The sequence below is a fragment of the Podarcis pityusensis genome, assembly GCF_964106645.2.
Source record: "Podarcis pityusensis genome assembly, chromosome: 2".
NCBI lineage: Eukaryota > Metazoa > Chordata > Lepidosauria > Squamata > Lacertidae > Podarcis > Podarcis pityusensis.
The window spans coordinates 4,691,488-4,697,487 of NC_138029.1; the positions used below are offsets into that span (position 1 = coordinate 4,691,488).

General features: G+C 45.9%; 1 protein-coding gene across 1 annotated transcript in view; it reads right to left on the bottom strand.

The window, feature by feature from the left end:
- The window catches only part of STAT6 (signal transducer and activator of transcription 6), a 55,344-nt gene extending 49,587 nt beyond the window's left edge, over positions 1–5,757 (bottom strand). The window contains exon 1 of the mRNA XM_080995544.1: positions 5,555–5,757. The gene's annotated coding sequence lies outside the window, so the exon portion shown is untranslated. The remainder of the gene's footprint in view (positions 1–5,554) is intronic.
- Between the last annotated feature and the right edge of the window lie 243 nt (positions 5,758–6,000).

Below are 6,000 nucleotides of genomic sequence, written 5' to 3' on the forward strand. Positions count from 1 at the left end.
CTTGGTTTTAGAACACCCTCCTGCTGCTATCAGATGCCACATTCTCCACATCCTCTAGTCACAAATCCCAACATGTTTTGATTTTGCATTTCCTTTGACCATAATTGCTAATCATAACTGATTTTCAATTTCAACCTAGAAATGCTAGGCTTGGCTCCTATCAGCAGCACCCAGTGATGCAGGCAGCATGGGTGGCGCACCGTTGCTCCCATGTCTCCCAACACTGTGAGCTGCAGGCATTTACCAAGTGGAGGTGGGGCGGGAAGAGACGTGTTTGACCTGGTGTGGTGTGTAGCAGCAGAAAGAGCAGTTTGGCCCTGCCATCACAGGCCACACCGGGCCAAGATCCCTGCCTCTCGCCCCTTCCAGTCAGAGCCAGCAAACACTGCGTTGGGCAGCTGGGAGAGCAAAGGTGCCCCACTGGTACCACTTCACAGGCAACTGCAACTGTCTCCTGTGTGTACAGCCATGCAATAAATCAACCATGAAGCAGGTGGATCATATCCACACCACGCCATGATCCTCCTGTTTCATGGTAGCTTTACTGCAGTGCTGCTATACACAGAAGCTAAGCCCAGGATGTTTGGGTATTTTTAAAAATTGTTGAATTGACTACAGTCAAACCTCGGTTCCCAAATGCCTCCGTTTGGAAACGTTTCAGCTCCCGAACACCGAAAACCCGGAAGTAAATGCTCCAGTTTTTGAATGTTTATTGAAAGCTGAACGTCCGACACGGCTTCTGCTTGAGTGCAGGAAGCTCTTGCAACCAATCAGAAGCCGCACCTCAGTTGTCAAACGTCTTGGAAGCCGAACAGGCTTCCAGAACAGATTATGTTCGACAACTGAGATTTGATTGTATTTGGTTCTAAATATTTAACTGTTTAATTAACTTTATAATTTTATTAAACAATTCCTATATTATTTTAAAAGAAACAGTTAAATCAATTAAAATACCAATTACACCATGCAAAGTGCATGATATATAAACCAAGAACCCAACCATCAAGTAGCCCAAGTGTTCTTTCTGCACTGAATTCAGAACTTTGAAAGCAAAATTCCAGCCCATGTTCTTTACAGGAAATGTTAAATTCATCTGAAAAACATGTTTGAATTCTACGTTCTCTCAGTTCAGTTTAATAAAACTTTTCCTCCATGATTGTGACATCCCAAGCAACTTTTAAACAACTGGTACCCTACATTCCTTCCAACATCGACTTTTTCTTTCATTACAGAAACTAAAACACATTCTGCCAAATAACATTATAACATTCTTCCTGCTTAACTATTTCTTAGGCATTTCCTTAAACTAACATTAAAAGGGAAAAAAGCTTCAAATAGGATAGTGTGTGAAAGTAAGAAAAGGGGGCTTTGAAAATGAATTAAGGAATTGTCCATTTTCTTTATACTGACTCGTCAGATTAAAACTTCAATTAAAGGAAAAAAATTAAATCACTTTATAGTTTAGTAGTCAGGAAATTATATTGTATTGCAGGATTTTGGCAATGATAACCCAAGACCAGGAAAGGAAGGAAATCAAGGCAGATTATGCAAGACCAACTCTCTCTCTCTCTCTCTCTCTCTCTCTCTCCCCTTGCTCCTTGGATGTACACAGCAGACAGAATTCCTAACACTGTGCCTGCCCTGTCTGGCACAGAGGGTCCTAGGAAGGAGGTAGCCAGCAAGAGAATGAGGCAAAGACTTCTCTGGACCCGTCTCTTGTGGTAGACCAGACTTTGAAGAAAGTTGAAGACCTGGGTGGGAGTAGGAGGACAAAGGAGGTGCCTGATCTTGGTGCAGCTGCGGACACTACCCTGGGCATTTCCAGTGAGCAGGGGAGGGGAGGGGAGGGGAGGGGAGGGAGGGTCTGTGCAGACCAAGGCCAGACCTTTTGCCTCCTCTCTCCTTTCCGCATTTGGGGAGGGGGGAATGTTGAAACCAGTAATTCTGCTGCACTCCAAACTTATCACCTGGGCCATGTGCCTCTTTAATTCCCCCTGCCAGATTCAGCGCTGCAACAGCGCTTTCTCCACTTGCAATTCCCAGAAAATGGCATTCAGACATATACCGCCTCCAACCGTGGAAATAAGAAGGCAGCCACCATGGCTAGTAGCCACTGACGGCCCATTCATGGGCAGTAAGGCTATTACTACATACTGTGCAAGCACATTCCATAGTTTAACTCTGCACAGTGTGAAGAGCTACTTCATTCTGTCTACCTTCAATCTTCCAACACTTAGGGGCTATCCACACTGTACAATTGAAGCACATTCAACACACATTTGAAGCATATGGCTCTCTCCCCCAAAGAATCCTGGGAGCTGCTGTTTATTAAGGGTGCTGGGAACAGTAGCCCTGCGAGTTGTGAGGTACAGCCTTAAGCTGTGGGATTTATTGTCCTAAAAATCCAAGCTTCTTTGAAAGAAGTAAACCACAATCCTGGCAGCATTTTCTCAGACTTTTCCTGGACTTCCTTATGATTTTGGCAAACACAATATGCTGTATCTTACCATTTGCACAATATACCCACCGATATTCTGCTTCCACTGTATTACACCACACGACTTGACACGGATCTTACTCATCTTCTGAGCAACCAACACCCACTGTCCCCAAAGCTGCAGGCTGTACACATTTTGCTGGTTAGGCAATCCTCCCCAAGGAAACCAAGTGAATAACGTATTTGAAACACTTCCCCTTTATTACAGTCTCCACTGCCCCTTAGACCTTAGTACAGTTTGACAGGATGCCTCGTTGGGCAAGATTATGATCATGATTTCTGATTTTTATACCACTCTTCAACCAGATTCCCATAGTGCTTCACTACAAGGATAATACTACTATTATGCAAGTACAAATGCCTTAATTTACCAAAAGTCTCAAAATCATAAGCTGTATAAAAACAGTAGGATTAAAACTGTGTCTAAAAAGTTTGAGAAGATACAACAAAGCCTTTACTTGGCCCCAAAAGGACATTAAAGTAGGTACAGGCAGACCTCTCTAGGGAGAAAGGTGTTGAGATCTATCCTTAGCACATGGGGAAGGACATAAATAGGCTGGCTGTCCTTCAACCACCCTCCAGCCCAAGATGTTAAGTAATAATAATACATAACACATATGCATTATCTTGCCATGATTCTGGTATTGCATGCGGAGGAGTGGAGCCTGAGATAAAAGCGATGAGACAACAATAAAGATTCATAATCAGATCTCCGGAATCAGGAGTGGGAAATTTTGTTCAGTTGGAGGGTCACATTCGCTTCCCTTCTCAGAGGACCACAGGCCAGTAGTGGGCGGGACAATGGCAAAAGTGGGTGGAGAAACAAATATAAATGGTAGCTTTGTACAGCTGGCCAGTTTCTACACATATTTGCACCCCTTTCTCTATTCTTTATCCAGACAAGTAAGAGGCAAAATCTGATTTCAAGGACATGTTCCGGTCATGTAAAAATCTTTGGGGTGCAAAGCAGGGCCAGGGCAGGAATGTGGCTTAGGGAGAGTTGCAATAGTCAGATAGGAGAGGTCTGCAGGGCTGCATTTGGTTCCTGGGCCTAAGGTTCCCAACCCCTGCTTTAAATGTTTGTAAAAAGCAGCCACAGTGGGCATGCACACAGACCCTAATCTCAGATTCAGGTTAGGGCCCTGATGCTTTGGAAGTGAGGTGGTGGGGATTAACACTTTCTTTGGTGCTTTCTGCAACTTTACAAAGCCGTTTTAAAGGAGATAAACCTGTAATTAGGCAATATGCCAGATGGGCATTTTATGCTAAAATATTTCTTGCTAGTTTGGATACATGAATTGAGAGCTTTATGCTACCATTATGGTGCACCAAAATGAACTGTTGTTAGAATTGAGCATTATTGTATTAATTACTAAACTTGACTATTCTAGGAGTTTGGTCAATTATTTGTTCCTGTAATAAACCTAATTGCTATGAAACATTGTCAGGAGCAACACTACTGTGAATGTAGTGGTTCCTAACCAGGAGGCGTCACACCCACACAGACTGGGTCCTGTATTCATCGGGTTGAATTCTGTGCTCAGCTTATCACTATGGTATCTGTATCTCTTGTGTTGACTTGCCTTCTACAAAAACAAATCAAAACTGAACTCAGGGGGAGAAATGAGATAGATTTTGTATATATACTCCATTTAGGTGGCCCCTGGTTCATGAATGCATCTGATGAATTACACTTTTTAAAAATTCCTGCACATTTTTAAAATTCCTGCTTTTAACAGCCTTTTATGGGCAATTCTAAAGTTTGTTTTATTTTGTGTAAACCTCTGAGAAGTTTTGTACGTTACAAACCAACAGTATATAATTCTTGTAAAAGGAAAGAGAATGGAACGCTCCCTAGGCCACAGAGGCACAAGCCACAGAGATATAGTTTAAGTCTGTGTGAGCAACACACGCTCTCTCTCGCGGGGGGGGGGTGTGGGTGTGTGGGGGGGGGGTGTGTGTGTGTGTGTGTGGCGCTTCTAGGTGCAACATCCTGCTAACAAGTTTTCTGGAATTCCCCAACATAAATTTGCACATACGCTGCAAGCACATGCACCACGACACACCTTCAAAGCACGTTTGTGAGCTGGGATTTGAATCTATTAGCAGTGAACTTTTTAGGAATAATGTTTTATTGGGTTTTATAAACAAAGATCATAGGAATAATAAATGATACAAATAAATAAATAAATAAATAGACCAAGTCTTCTCATGTGATTTGTAAATCACAAAAATAGCATAATAAATGTGCAGCAATATCTACAACATAAGGTTCATCATTAGTGGTCAGCGTCTAAGTTCTTGGTTTCTGAAATGGTTTAAACAAAAACAATGGGGGAACAGGATAGAACAGTTAACAGATAACATTCAACATCACATAGCTAAATGCCTAATCAGGAGCTCTTGTGATTGTGCTTAGATTAAGTGTGAATAATGTCGTTTTTATTTTACTTTACCAATGAAATAATATAAAGTGTTGGCATATTGATAAACGGGAGGGGGAGTGTTCAAAGAGAAGAAAATATTTTCTGCTTGAATTTAAATTTAGACTAACCAGATTGAGCCAAATGCTGGTGGGGATGGGCTGCTCGTTTTCTGGAATACTGGCAATATGTTACGAAATTAAACTGGAGTAAAGTCACCCTTCTTGATCTGTCCACGTGTCAGCTGTAGTTTATTTGTTCATAGCAGTGGCCCTTTTTAAAAAAGGCAGGGCGGCGAATTGCAAATCTGGAACGAGACCCAAGCGAGCCTGGCACTGGCAGCTCCCAAACTTATTTCCTTGGAGTAAGACCCGCTGAAGCCAGCATGTGCTCGGAAGCGTGCGCAGGATCGCCCCTCGTTTCGAAGGCGCCTTTTTCCCGGGCACCTTTTGACGCGGACGGGCTCCCCGGCGCCCCCGCAGCCTCTTTTCCTCCCGCCCGCCCGCTAGGAAGCCACCTGGGCGCACCTGGGCGCCTCTCCTCGGCCCCTCGCCTCGCTCCGCCGCCGCCCCGGACCCGGCAGCGCCCCCCCCCGGCCGCCCCCCGCCCCGCGGCGCCTCCAAGGCTGGCCAACCTGCTCGAAGCCACCGGGGTCCCTTCGCTCGCTCGCTCGCTCCTCGCCGCCTCCAAAGAGTCGCCTGCCTCGAGCCCTCGAGTTTTTAAATCCACCTGCTTTTAATCCCAACTTTCGATCTTCGAAGGGAGGCGACGCCGCCGATCCCAGAAGCTGGGGGTGGATTTCCTACTTCGGACGCGGCGCTTGGGGCGGGGCGCGATCTGGCGGGCGTCGGAGCCCAGCCCGGAATCGCAAGCGAAAGGAGAGCGAGCGAGCGAGCGAGCAGCACCCCGTGAACCAGGAAGCAGGCCGGGGCGGGGCGGGGCGGGGCGGCGGCGGCGGCGGGGCCTCCTCTCCGCGCGCGCGTGGCCCCCTTTCCTGGCACATGTCCGGCAGCCCGCCAGGCGAGCGCTTCCCAAACCCCTTTGGCTCGCGCGCCGGGACAAACCCCGCGCTGCATTTTA